At 42.8% G+C, this 19,040-nt stretch overlaps 1 long non-coding RNA gene across 9 annotated transcripts; it reads left to right on the top strand.

Moving 5' to 3' along the window:
- The first annotated feature begins 12,112 nt into the window (after window positions 1-12,112).
- LOC105922390 lies at window positions 12,113-18,533 on the top strand. 9 transcript variants are annotated; one of them, XR_004930392.1, is made up of 7 exons: window positions 13,806-14,327; window positions 14,470-14,505; window positions 15,324-15,756; window positions 15,851-15,927; window positions 16,021-16,198; window positions 16,347-17,154; window positions 17,362-18,533. It is a non-coding gene; the product is annotated as an uncharacterized LOC105922390 (long non-coding RNA). The 9 variants fall into 9 exon arrangements; XR_004930396.1 differs by lacking the exons at window positions 13,806-14,327; window positions 14,470-14,505 and adding an exon at window positions 12,113-12,155; XR_004930389.1 differs by adding an exon at window positions 12,117-12,155 and having other exon boundaries at window positions 14,117-15,756.
- Window positions 18,534-19,040: the final 507 nt, after the last annotated feature.

Below are 19,040 nucleotides of genomic sequence, written 5' to 3'. Positions count from 1 at the left end.
GGGGCATTGCTGTTGGAGGGGATGAAGTCCTTGGGGGTTGCTCAATTATATTATCTTCAGTATTATTAATTTTTATTTTATTTTATTTTATTTTATTTATATATATATTTTTTTTAATAGTGCTCAAGATGTCATTCACTGTTGGTGAAGCAAAACAGTCCCATCTGGGGTGCCAATATTTTATGTGACGGGTTTAATTGATTTTTCTAGGTTTGTAGGTGTTTTTTTATATATATACCTATAGGGGTGCCAGTCAGGTATCCCTCCTGACAAGTAGGATTTTAAGTTTAGTTTGTTTTTTTACCAGTCACACAAGGACCATACACTTCAAGGTGTAGACCCTTAAGTACAATGAATGACAATTGTTTTACACATAACACTAACAACAGAAATGTTTGTTCCACAGTTTTTTGTATTTTGTAAATGTCCATTCAAAAATAAACATAAATCCCATCCCCACAAAAAAAAAATGTCCTTGTTTCCTCCCAAGTAGGCAGGCTCTAACACAAATTGCCCCACAGCAAGAGAGATCAGGAGATGGAAATGTGGCACACAGCAGAAGCAGGAACAGGTTTTCTTTTGTTGCTTTCAGGGAGATTTTGTATCTGTGACGTCATCAGCTTCAGGTGACACGTCGGCAGGGCAGGAGCACAGAAGTGGATGTATTATTTATTGTTTGGCTTATATTTAAATGATCCGTGACAGAAAAATCTATGTAGCAAAGAGAACTCATAAAATACAGCCTGAGGGGTTAAACAGCCTCGGATTACTTATTTTTAAAGCCTCTGTCTGACTTGATTTGTTCGCAGTTGTCTGTCTCTTGTCTGTTGAGACACTGACATTTTTGAAACTGGAGTTGGGAGCCATCTTGAACTGCGGACAAATCAGGTGAGTGCATGTGGTTGGGGGCGTGGCCAGGGCGTGTCTTGGGCTGTCAGAGGACAGGAGGTTAGAGGGAGAGAAGAAAACAGCGCAGCCAGCTCTGTGCAACAAGCAGGTTGTCACAGTAGGCACACCTGTTCTGGCGTTCTGTTAACTGTGACATCATCCAGAGAAGACGGCTCACCTGCTATTACCATCTAATGTAGAACAGATTACTGGATCAATGTGTGCTTCTGTGCTTTTTTGTCTCTCTTGTTGTGTCTCTGCTCTGTCTTCTGTAATTTAGAAGGTGAAAAAAGGAAACTCTGGAAACCTTTTTAATATGGGATTTCAATGACCTGTCTTGATCAAAAATAGCACCAAGATTTTTGACTTTATTACCAGATGCCACATGTGGAATATTGCTAAAGTAATATGTAATCCGCCTGGTTAAAAGGTTAAAATAAAATTTATTTGGTTTAAAACGGGTTGATTTACGTTTTCTATACAAACCGTCTTTTATTTTGAAAACCGGAAGTTATCGTGACGGTAACAGGAAGTGATATGTAGGAAGAGAGATAGCGTTTTTCCCTCGCTCACTGATGCACAGAGCGCAAGTCTACTCTAAAGTCCCTTAAATGAAAGTTGCGCCAACTCAGCGAGTGCTGCCATTTTGGGTCTAAACTTGCCACAACCACGCGCTTTAACACTGTTATGTTATGCGCGTTTCACACCTTCTAATACCCTTCAGGCAGGTGTTCTGAATAAAACACAACTGAGTGTTGATGATCACCTACTAGGCATCCAGAAAAGCTGATATTACATTTTAATAAGACTTGAGAGAGACATTTTAAGTGAACTGTATACTTCTCTTTTCCTGTTTTGAAGTTCAGAATTGATCCCATAGGACAAAAATCAGACACACATAATGCTACAGCACAGTGAAATAAAGCAAGAAGTCCAGAATTGGCTTTAAAATTTTATGTAATAGTTTTGGTGTGTCTTATACAAGTATTTAATGTTTACAAGTATTTAATTATACAAGATTTTAAGGTAGCTATTACAAAGCACTAAGGCATGCTCTATGCATATGTGAAGTTTAATCAATAGTTTTGGTGTGTGATATACATGTATTTACTGTATATAAGTATTTAATTATACAAAGCTTTACGGTAGTCGGTAGCTATTACAAAGCAGTAAGGCATGCTCTATATTTTATTTCAAGAGAAGATGTTTTTTTTCCCCCAAGTGTTCATGTTTTGTCAGCAAGCATTCGCATGCCCATGCTCTTGCTGCCCATGACGCCATTGTTACGCTCCGTTTGCTCTTCATTGTGCTTCTTGCACATAAAGTGAATCCTCACTGTCACAAATTTTTTTCACAATTTTTTCTTTGATCCCGCAGCAAACAGGCAGGTTGAAATCCGCAAGAACTTCCTTCGATGATTCAATCAGGTGGCTCATGATGTTAAAATTGAACGCAGTCAAAATTACATTTCTCTGGCCTCTGATGTGTTTCTCCAGTGTGCTGATCATGGAGAAAACCTTCTCAGTCACCTTGAAGAGAGATTGAACTCTTTGAGGGTGGTGAGGTGGTCAAACTTGCTGTCACAATTTGCAGTGACAGCTGCTTTACAGCCAGCCAGGATTGAATGAAATGTGCTCAACCCGGCGCTGAAGCGTCCTTTCACTGGGAAACGGGAATCCTTTTGAGTGAAGTTCTTGGTACCCACTTTTTCCACAGGCAAATCTCAACTGCAGTCCTTTTTTGACAGTGCCAGCTGACCATTTCACACCCCTGATCTTTGTTCTTCCTAGAGCCACAAATTGATCCTTAGCAAAGATCTTGTTCATGCTGGCCTCCACCTTGAATTTCTCTTTTTTAAGAGTTCAAAGTTTTCTTTGGGTTGATTTCAGTTTCTCCTGAAGGCCTTTGATGCGCTCCTTAAGACGGGGACAGTTGGTGCACTCAGACTTTTCCACATCCAAATTACCTAAGAAGAAAGAAAAAAATTCAATAACGGGATACTTCGCAGAAATACACTTCGAAAAGGATGGAAGGATGGATGGATTGTTCCACTAACAATTTATATCCTCAAGCAACTGCAAGTCATCATTTGCTGCATTAAGCTCATCACATGCAACTGGACCTGGATCTTGTACATGGGTGCAGTATGAGTGTTCAGGCAGGTGAGTTTTCTTCAATGATGGCTGCCCTTTGGATGGTGCAGAACGCTTCTTTGGTGGTGGGCGAGGTGTCTTTGGTGTACGATGGTGGAAGATGGAGGGCAGTGCTGTCTTCTTCAGGGGACGTTTCCCATCTGTACGATTCTGCTCGAACTGGTACTCATCAAAATGAGACTGCAATAGAAATTTTTAGCAATAAATTCCATGATTATACACAATGATTAGGAATAGTGACTCTGGAACTCAATTTCATAGCAGTGGCAGTACTTATACGCAATAAATTTAGTTTTATCGAGATCATTATGACCCTTAAACTGATTACAGTGTCTGTCTTTAAAAAGAAAATACAACAGCACTGGCTGAGTGGTAAATGTACTAGTAGTAGACTATTCACCTAGGTTTGGCCTACTTAGTGCACATTAGCGTGGTCCATATGAAAATTTCATAAGAAAATTTCACATAAAAAATGGTACATTTAAGTTTCATATTTCATATGAAAAAAGTGACATGAAAAAAAATGAAAACATGAAATTTTGAAGGAGAGATCACTAATTAAACATTTATGTATAATTTGGGTCAAATATCATCTCTGTCCAGTTTTAGCACATAAGTGCTTTGCAATTTAGGTACTTATTTAGGCCATCACAGAACCATATAAACAGGTGTAAAATATGATGGTTGTAAGGTTATAATAAGAACAAGTAATTAATAATGACAAAGGTGATAGCCTAGACCCAAAATGGCCACAGGAGATCATGTGACCCGAAAAAAGCGGAACGCCTATGGCGCAACTTTCATTTAAGGGACTTTAGTCTACTCTAGTGTTGGTTGAAAAAAAAAAAGAAAAGAATACGGAGAGCGTTGAAGAAACACATTTATTGCTGTTTTTCCTTTTTGATGTTAAACTTCTTGGTAAGCTGGCACACACATATTCGCATTTAATGTGTTGGAACTGCTCCTAGCAGATAAGCTAACTCATTGTTTCGGTTTTTGCACATTTTCAGTTTTTGAAAGAATGTTTTGTGTTTAAAAAGCATTTATTTGATAATTTAACAAGTACATTCATAGTGATAAGCACTGCATAAATAAAAAGTGGAGCAAAAGAGATTAAAACTTTAAAGGGACTAGTCACACTTGCAAATTGTGACTGCTGCCAAAACACGAAGGTATTTTGGGATAAATTTGTAATTTTAAGTTATTTAAAATGGAAACAAAACAGCTAAGCTGTGATTTGTGTTACATTTTGTTTATTTACAATCTAAAATCCTCTTTAGAAGGGTTTTCATAAGAACTGTTGGTTACACATTATACTGTAAAAAGTAATGTGTTCGCCATGTGTAAGTGAATTCATTGGTAAAATGTTATATTTCATTTTATTGTACATTTTATTTGTTAAAATTACATTTTGGCAACAATGGAGATTATATTTTGGAAATAACTCTAGTTAACCGTTGTTATTATTCAATTTAATTCAATTCAATTCAATTTTATTTATATAGCGCCAAATCATGAAACATGTCATCTCAAGGCACTTTACAAAGTCAAGTTCAATCATATTATACAGATTGGGTCAGATTATACAGATTGGTCAAAAATGTGCTATATAAGGAAACCAGTTGATTGCATCAAAGTCACGACAAGCAGCATTCACTCCTGGGGAAGCGTAGAGCCACAGGAAGAGTCATCTGCATTGTACATGGCTTTGCTGCAATCCCTCATACTGAGCAAGCATGAAGCGACAGTGGGAAGAAAAACCACCCATTAGCGGGAACGAAAAACCTCCGGCAGAACCGGGCTCAGTATGAATGGTCATCTGCCTCGACCGACTGGGGTTACAGAAGACAGAAAAGAGACACAACAAGAGAAACAAAAAAGCACAGAAGCACACATTGATCTAGTAATCTGTTCTACATTAGATGGTAGTAGCGGGTGAGCCGTCTTCTCTGGATGATGTCACAGTTAACAGAACACCAGACCAGGTGTACCTACTATGAAGATAAGAGAGAGAAGAGAAAGTTAAAGCAGAAATGACAACACATAATGCATAATTGAAGAACAGTAGAACTCAATAGAGTGAGAAAATTAGATCCTGATATACTCCAGTAGCCTAAGCCTATAGCAGTAAAACTATAAAGGTAGCTGAGAGTAACATAAGCCACTAGTTATAATTTTTGTCAAAAAGAAAAGTTTTAAGCCTAGTCTTAAAAGTAGACAGGGTGTCTGCCTCACGGACCAAAACTGGGAGTTGGTTCCACAGGAGAGGAGCCTGATAGCTAAAGGATCTGCCTCCCATTCTACTTTTAAAGACTCTAGGAACCACCAGCAGACCTGCAGTCTGAGAGCGAAGTGCTCTGTTAGGAGCATACGGGGTAATCAGAGCTCTGATATATGATGGAGTTTGATTATTAAGGGCTTTATACGTTAGAAGAAGAATTTTAAATTCTATTCTTGATTTAACAGGAAGCCAATGAAGGGAAGCTAAAATTGGAGAAATATGATCCCTCTTGTTGATTTTCATCAGAACTCTTGCTGCAGCATTTTGGATCAGCTGAAGGCTTTGAACTGCATTTTGTGGACTTCCTGATAGTAAAGAATTACAATAGTCCAACCTTAAAGTAACAAATGCATGGACCAGTTTTTCAGCATCACTCCTGGACAGAATGTTTCTAATTTTGGCGATATTCCGGAGGTGAAAAAAGGAAACTCTGGAAACCTGTTTAATATGGGATTTAAATGACATGTCTTGGTCAAAAATAACACCAAGATTTTTTACTTTATTACCAGAGGCCAGGTTAATGCCACCCAGATTAAGTGATTGGTTAAGAAGTTTATTTTTTGAGGACTCTGGCCCAAAGATTACAACTTCGGTCTTGTCAGAAGTTGTAATCTTTGACAAGACCGAAAGATTACAACTTTCGGTCTGTAATCGCCGCGCGGGGGCGGCGGCGGCGTGGCGGCCGCCGGCGGCCCCCCAGAGAAGGCCCTTCTCCGCTCGCAGCGCGGGCTCCATCCACAGTGTGGCGCCCGGGGGTAGGGTCGCGAACCGTACGCAGGCGGGGGGGGGGGGGGGGGCGTACAGCCCGCGGCGGGCGGGAGGGGAAAAACGGGAAAGGGTTACGCATTGGCCGAGCCCGTGCGTCCGTCGAAGTGGCGCGATTTTGGGAGGGGCCGGGCGGCCGAAACGTGGACCGGCCGTACAGGACCCACAGATTCCCTTTGCCGCTGGCGTCGGGCCTTCGGCGCCACCAACCTGTCGGAGTGGGGATGGCGCCAGCGCAGCAGGGGGCGGGAAGGGAAAAACGGGAAAGGTTCGCCCATTGGCCAACCCGTGCGTCCATCGAAGTGGCGCATTTTTGGGAGGGCCAAGCGTCCGAAACGTGGACCGGCCGTACAGGATCCATAGACTCCCTTTGCCGCTGCTGTTGGGCCAGAACTAAAAAAAAATACGCCACTTATTTTAATATAATGTTACAATTATTATTTAACCCTTTTGCAAATATAGCTTCCAGACCCCTAATGTGAAAAAAAATAATAATCTCCCACTTCCAGGCTGGAGGGGTCTCAGTCAGAGACCTCTCCCCAGGAAGAGTGCCTCTCGCTGGGTAAGAGTGCTGGAACGATGACCCCCCCTGCTGGAGCTCTGACATGCATCAGGCAACATCTCTAAATGTTTGGTAGGACAGGTTACAGTTTGTAACAGTGGTAGCCACATGCTGAACTTCATAAAACAATGTTATATTTATTAAAAATAACCTACCGCGATATGTACACTTTAGATGTACGGCAGCTACCGCGATATGTACAATGTACATGTACGGCAGCTACCGCGTTATGTACAATTTAGATGTACGGCAGCTACCGCGTTATGTACAATTTAGATGTACGGCAGCTACCGCGTTATGTACACTTTAGATGTACGTACGCTACCGCATTATGTACACTTTAGATGTACGTACGCTACCGCGTTATGTACACTTTAGATGTACGTATGCTACCGCGTTATGTACATTGTAGATGTACGGCAGCTACCGCGTTATGTACAATTTAGATGTACGGCAGCTACTGCGTTATGTACACTTTAGATGTACGTACGCTACCGCGTTATGTACACTTTAGATGTACGTACGCTACCGCGTTATGTACAATTTAGATGTACGGCAGCTACCGCGTTATGTACACTTTAGATGTACGTACGCTACCGCGTTATGGACACTTTAGATGTACGCCAGCTACCGCGTTATGTACACTTTAGATGTACGGCTGCTACCGCGATATGTACACTTTAGATGTACGGCAGCTACCGCGTTATGTACACTTTAGATGTACGTACGCTACCGCGTTATGTACACTTTAGATGTACGTACGCTACCGCGTTATGTACAATTTAGATGTACGGCAGCCACCGCGTTATGTACACTTTAGATGTACGTACGCTACCGCGTTATGTACATTTTAGATGTACGTACGTTACCGCGTTATGTACAATTTAGATGTACGCCAGCTACCGCGTTATGTACACTTTATATGTACGTACGCTACCGCGTTATGTACATTTAGGACCTAAAAAAAACGCCACTTTTTAAAATATAATGTTCAAATTATTATTAAATCTGTTTGCAAATATAGCTTCCAGACCCCTAATGTGAAATAAAAAAAAAAATTTATCTCCCACTTCCAGGCTGGGGGGGTCTCAGTCAGAGACCTCTCCCCAGGAAGAGTGCCTCTCGCTGGGCTAGAGTGCTTGACTGGACCCCCCCTTCTGGAAGTCTGCCTTACCATAGGAACAATTTGAGCTACTCCTGTTAAATTTGTATCCATGCCATGCTGGAGACAGAACTCAAAAAAAATACGCCACTTTTTTTTATATAATGTTAAAATTATTATTTAACCCGTTTGCAAATATAGCTTCCAGACCCCTAATGTGAAATTTAAAAAAAATAAAAAATTTATCTCCCACTTCCAGGCTGGGGGGGTCTCAGTCACAGACCTCTCCCCAGGAAGAGTGCCTCTCGCTGGGCTAGAGTGCTGGAACGATGACCCCCCCTGCTGGAGCTCATTCCAGTGAGATGCTGACAGATCGTTGCCCCGGGGACAGGTTTTGGCAGCATCTCATCCACAAAACCTGCGCTGTTTTGAGAAAACTGTAGGAAATAAATGAGTGATAAGCTAAGTTAAGCTCTTACCACTACTCACAGACATTTTGACACATATTTAAAAATTCCACCTCCAGGCTTGGGGGGGTCTCAGTCACACACCTCTCCCCAGGAAGAGTGCCTCTCGCTGGGCTAGAGTGCTGGAACGATGACCCCCCCTGCTGGAGCTCATTCCAGTGAGATGCTGACAGATCGTTGCCCCGGGGACAGGTTTTGGCAGCATCTCATCCACAAAACCTGCGCTGTTTTGAGAAAACTGTAGGAAATAAATGAGTGATAAGCTAAGTTAAGCTCTTACCACTACTCACAGACATTTTGACACATATTTAAAAATTCCACCTCCAGGCTTGGGGGGGTCTCAGTCACAGACCTCTCCCCAGGAAGAGTGCCTCTCGCTGGGCTAGAGTGCTGGAACGATGACCCCCCCTGCTGGAGCTCATTCCAGTGAGATGCTGACAGATCGTTGCCCCGGGGACAGGTTTTAGCAGCATCTCATCCACAAAACCTGCGCTGTTTTGAGAAAACTGTAGGAAATAAATGAGTGATAAGCTAAGTTAAGCTCTTACCACTACTCACAGACATTTTGACACATATTTAAAAATTCCACCTCCAGGCTTGGGGGGGTCTCAGTCACACACCTCTCCCCAGGAAGAGTGCCTCTCGCTGGGCTAGAGTGCTGGAACGATGACCCCCCCTGCTGGAGCTCATTCCAGTGAGATGCTGACAGATCGTTGCCCCGGGGACAGGTTTTGGCAGCATCTCATCCACAAAACCTGCGCTGTTTTGAGAAAACTGTAGGAAATAAATGAGTGATAAGCTAAGTTAAGCTCTTACCACTACTCACAGACATTTTGACACATATTTAAAAATTCCACCTCCAGGCTTGGGGGGGTCTCAGTCACACACCTCTCCCCAGGAAGAGTGCCTCTCGCTGGGCTAGAGTGCTGGAACGATGACCCCCCCCTGCTGGAGCTCATTCCAGTGAGATGCTGACAGATCGTTGCCCCGGGGACAGGTTTTGGCAGCATCTCATCCACAAAACCTGCGCTGTTTTGAGAAAACTGTAGGAAATAAATGAGTGATAAGCTAAGTTAAGCTCTTACCACTACTCACAGACATTTTGACACATATTTAAAAATTCCACCTCCAGGCTTGGGGGGGGGTCTCAGTCACACACCTCTCCCCAGGAAGAGTGCCTCTTGCTGGGCTAGAGTGCTGGAACGATGACCCCCCCTGCTGGAGCTCTGACATACATCAGGCAACTTCTCTAAATGTTTGGTAGAGCAGGTTACAGTTTATATTTATTAAAAATAACCTACTGCGATATGTACACTTTATATGTACGGCAGCTACGCCGTTATGTACACTTTAGATGTACGTCAGCTACCGCATTATGTACATGTAGAACCGGGGAAAAAAACGCCACTTTTTAAAAGATAATGTTCAAATTATTATTAAATCTGTTTCCAAATTTCCCTTCCAGAGTCCTATTAAGAAATTAGAAAAATATTTCAAAGTACAAGATGCTTATTTGCAAATTAAAATATGATGGCCGAGGTGAGATTCGAACCCTGCTCCTCTGCGTGGAAGGCAATGTTGTTATCCACTCTGTTACACCCCTTAGCCCCTATATATAGGGGGCAGAGAGCCGTTTTGTACTTCCATGTTGCCTGTACAGCCTCCCTCCTTCTGTACACCTTGACCCCTCCTTAACCCACATAATTACATAGGCCACGCTCTCAGCCAATAGCAAAAGCTGTTCCCCTCCCCCGGTAGTTGTGGTCGTGTAGTGCAGTTTCAGACACAACAGTGGAGCTTGATTTCCAATGAGTCAGCCCGTAACCTACCGCGTTATGTACACTTTATATGTACGGCAGCTACCGTGTTATGTACATCTAGGATCGAAAAAAAAACGCCACTTTTTAAAAGATAATGTTCAAATTATTATTAAATCTGTTTCCAAATTTCCCTTCCAGAGTCCTATTAAGAAATTAAAAAAAAAATTCAAAGTCTAAATTGTTTATTTACTTTAATGTTGTAAATGAGAATATGATGGCTGAGGTGGGATTCGGACCCTGCTCCTCTGGGTGGAAGGCAATGTTGTTATCCACTCTGCTACACCCCTTAGCCCCTATATATAGGGGGCAGAGAACCGTTTTGTACTTCCATGTTGCCTGTACAGCCTCCCTCCTTCTGTACACCTTGGCCCTCTGTGTTGTCCTGCTCTAACTCTACTCCTCAGGTGTGCCTAGTTGGCTGAGGGGGTGTGGCCCACACCTGCAGCTCGTTGCAGGCGGCTTCCTCTGGCTTCTTAAGCAGAGTGCTGACAGATGGAAGACGCCAGAGCCTTAAGCAGTGGTGGTACGACGTGGCCTCTGACCCAACTCCTGAAAACCTGCTGGTGAGTTTTTTCATCTTTGAACTTTGACTAATTTTGGATCTCCCTGTTTTTGTCACAGTTTTTGGTGCTTCTGGATCCTGCTGGTTCTTCCCTCACTCTGGTCAATCCATCTGTCACCCACTTCTGCCCAGCTTTATGGTAAGCAGTGCAGCTTCTAGTAGTTCTCCTGGTTCACCTTTCAGAGTCATTTACTCTTCTTCTCTTTGCAGTCTCTCCAGCCGTGACGTTCTGACCCTGCCGAGTTGTCCGTAGTCCTGTCCGTTATATCTGCCTGTTTCCTAAATAAACATCTTAAAACTGTTTCTTTGCTTCCCGATCATATCTGCATGTGGGCTCGTCATCTGAAAACCATTACAGTACCAAGTTTGGTACACTTCTTTTTAGGAGGCCCTGATTAAGGCCTCATTAAGGTCAAAAACCAGCTGCTGGCAGACAAAATATAGAGCTACATGGCCTCAAGTGGGCTTGTTTCAATCGTCTCCATTTACTGTTTCGTTTGGTACCAAGTTTGTGAGGCTACGATGCTGCTTTGCTAAACAGTGGCACAGAACACTGGTTTATAGGAGGCCCCATTGAGGCCTCCTAAGCAAGGTGAAAAACCCAGCTGCTGGGAGACAAAGGAAAAAGCTACATGGGCTCAAGTGGGCTTGTTTCGATCGTCTCCATTTACTGTTTCGTTTGGTACCAAGTTTGTGAGGCTACGATGCTCCTCTGCTAAACAGTGGCACATAACACTGTTTTCTAGGAGGCCCCATTGAGGCCTCCTAAGCAAGGTGAAAAAACAAGCTGGTGGGAGACAAAGGAAAAAGCTACATGGGCTCAAGTGGGCTTGTTTCGATCGTCTCTATTTACTCTTTCGTTTGGTACCAAGTTTGTGAGGCTACGATGCTGCTTTGCTAAACAGTGGCACAGAACACTGGTTTATAGGAGGCCCCATTGAGGCCTCCTAAGCAAGGTGAAAAACCCAGCTGCTGGGAGACAAAGGAAAAAGCTACATGGGCTCAAGTGGGCTTGTTTCGATCGTCTCCATTGACTCTTTTGTTTGGTACCAAGTTTGTGACCCTTTGTTGCTCCTATGCTGAACAGTGGCACAAAACACACTGCTTCTCTGTGTTTTGTGCATCTCTTTTTCATACTTCAAACGGTTGCCATTCTTAGACGCAAGCACCCAGAGGCACAAAAATCACAGACGGCGGTTGAGGGGTGAGCTAGAACTCATATCTAAAGTTTGGTATCACTGCGCATAAATAAACCTTTCTTCCTCAGCTTTTGAGACTCAAATACTGTCTTGAACCCTTAGGAAGTTGGCTGAATTTTTTGGGGCAAACAGCTTTTGTTGTTTTTTTCACAGGAGGCTGATTTTAACATATTTTGTAGGTGACCTTATGAGGAGCAGAACCTGTGATTTTGAACTCCCTGGGTGGTTCCACGTGGACACAGTGGGGGTCAAAAGGTGAAAATTTGCAACCTTTGATGGCACACAGCTCACACACGGTTTGTCTGTTCCAGCTCAAACTCGGCATACAGGAGCCTCTTTGAGGCATCTACCAACAGGTAAGAGCTCATACCTGTATCCCCTTCCTATAGCTACTTCCTTTTAGCAATGAGATAAGAAGATGTGGTTAGTGGCATGTTGTAGAGCACTTCCAGGAAATGAGCATTTATAAGTTTGATCCAAATCCATGAGCTGCAAAGGCCTCAATTATCAAAAATCAAATATTGCTTGGCTGGTGGCATAGCTCCAGAAACAAAACGGGCCCAGATTTCCACTCTTGGCCATATGCTGCAGTACCATTTCCCACCACCATTGGTGCTATTGATATTTGGACAGGCCTGTACACCATCCCTCCTTCTGTACACCTTCCATTGTAAAGCAATGGAACCAGTTCTGTACAGCCTCCCTCCTTATGTACGCCTTGGCCCCTAAAAAACACGTATAATTAATTAAGCCACGGTCTCGGCCAATAGCAGAAGCTTCCCCACTTTTCCCTTCCCGCCCGTAGTTGGTTCGTGCAGTGCTCTTTCCGACACGTTGGTGGCGCTATGCTGGGTGGGCTAATAAGCCATTGTAAAGCAATGGAACCAGTTCCGGACAGCCTCCCTCCTTCTGTACACCTTCCATTGTAAAGCAATGGAACCAGTTCTGTACAGCCTCCCTCCTTATGTACGCCTTGGCCCCTAAAAAACACGCATAATTAATTAAGCCACGGTCTCGGCCAATAGCAGAAGCTTCCCCACTTTTCCCTTCCCGCCCGTAGTTGGTTCGTGCAGTGCTCTTTCCGACACGTTGGTGGCGCTATGCTGGGTGGGCTAATAAGCCATTGTAAAGCAATGGAACCAGTTCCGGACAGCCTCCCTCCTTCTGTACACCTTCCATTGTAAAGCAATGGAACCAGTTCTGTACAGCCTCCCTCCTTATGTACGCCTTGGCCCCTAAAAAACACGCATAATTAATTAAGCCACGGTCTCGGCCAATAGCAGAAGCTTCCCCACTTTTCCCTTCCCGCCCGTAGTTGGTTCGTGCAGTGCTCTTTCCGACACGTTGGTGGCGCTATGCTGGGTGGGCTAATAAGCCATTGTAAACCAATGGAACCAGTTCCGGACAGCCTCCCTCCTTCTGTACACCTTCCATTGTAAAGCAATGGAAATAGTTCTGTACAGCCTCCCTCCTTATGTACACCTTGGCCCCTAAAAAATGCCCCTAATTAAATAAGCCACGGTCTCGGCCAATAGCAGAAGCTTCCCCACCCCTCCGTAGTTGTGTTCGTGCAGTGCACTTTCCGACACGTTGGTGGCGCTATCCTGGGTGGTCTAATCCATTGTAACGTACAGCTATCCTTCCTTTCGTACGCGCCCCCCCCTCCGACACCCCCCGATACGCTAAATCTAGAAGAGAGCGCCATCACATGGTGCACGGAAGGCGGCACGCCCGTACGAAACGCCGACTTGGACCAAGCGGGCGAAATGCTGGAGCTTTTATTGCGCGCGTACGTACACTACCTCGTAACGACCACATACATACTGATTGTATGTGTAAATCCGTACGTACGGTATTCAAAATCATTGCGGCTGTACGGCCGAAGGCATCGTTTCGTACGATTTTCCCTTGGCCTGACATGGTCATACTCAATTCTAGTCAGAATTTGAGTCTGATACTGCTCCATAGAGCTGTGATTATGGGGCGTGTTTCGAACGAAACAGGAAAAAAAATTCCTCTGCACTCAATTGGATAGACCTACAACCAATAAGAGCAACGGAGTGTGTGACGTATGTTAAGCGACGCATAGTTGTTGTCAACAGAACTCAACCGTTAGCGTAGAATAAGAAGATGGGCGTGAACGATTTTTTCCGGTGTTGCAAAAAAGAATGTGCGGATCCAAGGAGTCATTCAACACACGAACCTCATTTTTCAGAAAAACAATAAAGGCGAATGCACATACGATCAAGTTCTCCGTTTAGGATTACTACTGTACAAAATGCCATATAAATTGCAACCCATTTGTCTGTCCTGTCAGAACCTTATAACACGTTTGGAACGCGACATGCTTGTGTTAAAAAAAATGGGCAGACAACGAAGGAGACCAGCCTGAAGAACCGTCTTCATCTGAGGCATCAGAGAAAACATACCGGGAGCCTACTCCTTCCAAGACGCCCAGGACTCTGAAGAAGTTCTGCCCCAATCCGTCAACTCCAACCGGTACAAAAACGCAAATAAGCATTACAGAGGTAAGGTGGTTAATACATTTCTACTTCTTATGATATGACTATGAGAATAACCTCGATTGCCAAGTTTCACATGAGTTAATAGTTAGTCATGATTATTGTCCAATGTGATAAACACTGTGCATTCCCACACTCCTCATTTCAGGTTGTCACCCATTTCCCATCACAGACTGTTGCCAAGGTATGTCCTCCAAAAGATGCCTCAATAGTGAACTGCATCAATAAGAAAAATGGACAACAGCTGCAAAGTTAATTTTGAAGCATAAACACCTAGTTGAGGAAATAAAGGTGCACATCCTGGAGCTAATAAGCAACGAATGCAAACATATCTGTGATCCAAACAACGGTTTCATCCTGTGGAAGTCATCTCCGAATGATCTGAAAGCCTTTTCATTTACCAGCTTAGAGGCAGACCTAAAGTGTTTTTCACCATTCCTCTTCTCAATTCTCACAACTGTCACCAACCACTCTAACACTGCAACTTGTGCAGCAGCTTCCATTGCTTTGAGAGGAAGAGAAGCACGCCTGTCAGCCTTTGCATACTACCTATGTAGTTTTCTACATTACGGTGGGGCGAAAAAAGCAGTGTTTGAAAGACTGAGCAAAATGGCCATAACAACGCACCAAAATTCTGTAGAGAAGCTGAAGGAGTTGGCACTCCTATGTGGTGTGTCTCTAAAAATGTTAAAGGTCCAGAATGAAGCTTTCCTGAACTCTGAAGCGGAAGGAAACATTGATGTTGGTCAGAGAGTGGACACCAGCGAAGACCAAAGCACAAGTGATCCGAAGGAGCCACTTAACATGGAAGAGTGAGATGACAAATGACCAATATATAGAAACACAACAAGCACATCAAATTCTGTGTCGTCTTGGATGTTATGTGTCTATGTATTGATTAATGCTACTACTACTAGTAGTAATAATAAAAAATAATAAAAAATAATAATAATCATAAATATTTGTTTTTAAATTTTTATTACTTTTTTTCTTTTCCTGCAGATGACATGGCTCCGCTACCTTTCAACAGTTTAAGTGACTCTGAAGCAGCAGAGCTGGGCTTGAGCTCCTCGGCTTCTCCGATCACCCACCCCACTCCTCCACCAACATGTTCCATAATATTTGAGAATTTGGACTTTTTCATGCGCGCACATCATCAGTCCACCCACCACAGCAATAAATCCATACACTGGATTCATCATGTTGCAGTCCAAGATAGAATCTCAGCATATCACCGGACTGTGACATCCTTCAGTACGACCTCTGTAACTCACTCCCCGGACCAGAAATCCAAGACTATATGCGACGTGAGTTCATTGTTCTTGCAAGCCGCATCCTTACAGAGTACCTGTCTGTTTTTAAACCCTTCAAGATATTAGTGGTACACCACATGCCACATCAATATACAGAGGACATGGCTAAGTGCGCCACTGATGTAAGTAATGAGTTAAATCTGTAAAATACAACTAAATACACATAATTTCATCTCAAACATTACTGCAATGTCATCTGTTTTTTTTATTCTCAAGGTACCCTCTGGGACTGCTCTTCAAGGATGAAAACAAAACGTCAGATTTGTGGACACACTTCACCACCTTCAGAAAGAGTAAGAATAAAATCAGGCTCCACTGTCACTCTTTGGCAGCAGAAGGGCTGTATTGAAACTTATAATTCCCCCGTTTGTGTGTAATCCATTTAGGTATGTGCCAAAGGGACCAGACGGGTTGTCAAATGTATTAGTCGGAGGTAACCGGCTGACTGAGGGGAACTGCAGAAACATACAGTGGGCCTTCTCAGATGGTGCTACAAAGGAAGACCGACTGGAAGGTCTCATCTTTAAGTTTGAAGACTGGCATGCCATCAGAAACCTCTTTGAAGTGAGTAACTATAGAATGATGTTGATTAGTAACAAAATAAAAGTATCACACCACTACTTTAGATGATTTTGAGATAGATTACTTGAAGGGCTTGTGTGTGAAGTTATGTTTATCCTTTGTTAATCACAAGTCTTCAATTTTGTTTAAGATCTATCATCGGATTTTCTATGATGGTGCATCCTTAAAAGACCATGGCACACATCTTGCCAACATAACGAAGTTGAGGTACAACGTCTGCTATTTGCAATCCCATGAATACATACATTGTACAATTATTACTGTTGTTTTAACCGTCCACTTTGTCATCACATTATGCTTGTCTTTACAGTCTAAACAATATTGTTGTTAACTACAGTGATTATAAGTACGCTGTGTTGACCATGCTTTCCACAGCTCTTTCACAGAAATCCAGTCTGGATATTTCATGAATTGGGTTGTTATGGGATGGGGAACACTGTACTGCTATCATGAAAGCAGCTGTGCTGTTCTCTGTATGGTATGTTTTCAACGTAATGCATGTTTTCATTAACTGTGGGTGGGTATTTGAGGCTTTTCAAGATAGTTAATGGTTAGTTGGTTAGCTTTAGCAGTGCTAAAGAGCACACTAGACGCACGATATTCTTATTGTACCTATTGTACCTGCGAAAGGCTGTTTTTAACACATTAACATATGAGCATGCGGGCGTGTGTGTGTGCGCGTGCGTGTGTGTGAGCGAAGTAGTGGTAGCATAGAGGTTAAGGACCTGTTCGGCATGCAAAAAAGTTGTGGGTTCAATGCCCTTAGTAATTACCCTTCAACCATTCACTAAACTATGTATTTCTGTCACATAGGTGCAGCAATGCTAAACAAGGTCCTCATGCAGCTTACAATGCCTATAAGGAATTTGTGCATAAGGACACCACTGCACTCTTCCTAGCTGCTGCAATGGAACTCTTTGGGTTGCAGGATGTGACAGGTAAATTGGCACTTGGCATCATATTCATGGTTTAGAACAAGCATTTATCACATCAATACATGTATCTATATGTTACTGCTGTAAAATGTAATTGTCAAAATTGTGCACTTTGATAAAAGTTAGTATCCAATATTATAACCATGACTTATATCTCTGCAGTTACACTGCTGGTGGTTAGAAGTTAAACATTTTATTCTGTGCTAACAGAAATTCCAGATGGATTTGTCCCGCTGGATGTTGACAACGGATTGCCACAACTGAAGAGGAGCTGGCTGCATGAGAAGGTTGGGCAGGTTGTGGACACCTTTGTCATGATGACGGGCGTGACAGAAGCTGCAACTCAAAGGCAGGCTACGACACAGTAGAGGCAGCAGTTTCCATGTCGTGCAGACGGGTGTGGCTATATGTATGTATACGCCAAGGCAAGGGAAACACATGAGAAGAAGAAGCATTGTCTTGTGGCTCCATCAGACTCTTCTTCAGAAAATGTAAGTCCGACGAAACAAGACCACCAATAACATCACGCAGAAGCCAGACTTGGCTTTGGGTTTTTCCTGCTAGACATGCAGGATGCAGTGAGGAAAGGGGATGGTGAAAGGCTGATGAGACTGTACAAAGTTGCCTTGCTTTTCTACAAAGCGTACGGGCACAGCCAGTATGCCTATAGCACCTTCCTTCTGACACTGCAGATAAATGTCACTCTGTCCCCACGCATGGCACAAGGTGTGACATGGAACAGATTTTGGAATGGCAGAGGGATAAAGGGGAAAAATATTCCACTTGACCTCCACCTGGAACATCTAAACAATTTTCTCAAAACATTTATGAGAGGCTTGGGACCAAACATGTCAGAAATGTCAGCAGCCAGAATCAGTAGGTCCATTGGCATCGTCAAGGACCTAATGGACAAAACGGACACAGAGCTCGAGCTGACAAGGCCGACTGGCATTCATCATGTGGCCCGAGAACAGGAGGACGTTTTAACACTGGTCAATGTTTTCAGGGAGACACAACTTTTCAAAAATCACCCAGGCAGGCAGTATCATGCATTCCCAAATTTCCAGAGAAACTTATTGGCAAAGCTAAATTACCAGGAGTTATGGAGGTGGATGAAGTCCAAAATAATGGACTGGCGAAATGTGCCTATTTAAATAGCAATGTAAATGGGAAATGTAAAATGGTGATAGTAATTTGTAAATAGTGTTTTCATAAATTACAATGTAAATAATTGATTTTTAATATAATAGTTTATAATAGTAGCATCCACATTCTTGAAACCTTTATTTTTGTGTGTTTTCTTATTGGTTGTATGTTCAAAGTTCAGAGTATATCTTCAAACATTAACTATTAAGTGTAGATATTAAAAATCTTTATTGACATGTCTTATTGTTTGTCTATTAAATGCAGAAACATCACCAACCAGTAAAGAAGTATAAACAATTTAAATTTTATTCAAAAACATTAATGTAACAGGTAAAAAAAAGTATTTGCACAACAACAGAACCATGAAGCTAGAAGTTTGAGCCTGAATTTGAAGCTAGTCTGAGATCTTCAACATTAGCAAGCCTGATTCCAAGCTACTTGGTGATGAGTGTATCTCATCCTCGTCATCAAAGTAACCAGTGTAATCCATGTCAACCTGAACACGGTCATCCTGAACCACACTGTCATCAAACAAGTTCGTTTGACTCTGTTCAATGTCATTAAAAACCTCATGCAGAATTCGTAGTATCTCTTTTGCATGTTCCAGTTTGAATGTAGGGAGATTGTGGATAATGAAGTCCAGGTCAAATATCTGTGTGCACTGTTCTAAAACCGCATCAATGAGTTCATCTCCAAAACCAGTGCAGGCTGTGAAGACTGTGTAAAGTGGTATGTTTGTATGG

This window comes from Fundulus heteroclitus, unplaced genomic scaffold, assembly GCF_011125445.2.
Source record: "Fundulus heteroclitus isolate FHET01 unplaced genomic scaffold, MU-UCD_Fhet_4.1 scaffold_77, whole genome shotgun sequence".
Classification (NCBI taxonomy): Eukaryota; Metazoa; Chordata; class Actinopteri; order Cyprinodontiformes; family Fundulidae; genus Fundulus; species Fundulus heteroclitus.
The sequence above is the reverse complement of the archived record's forward strand: the minus strand, read 5'-3'. Positions and strand labels throughout refer to the sequence as shown.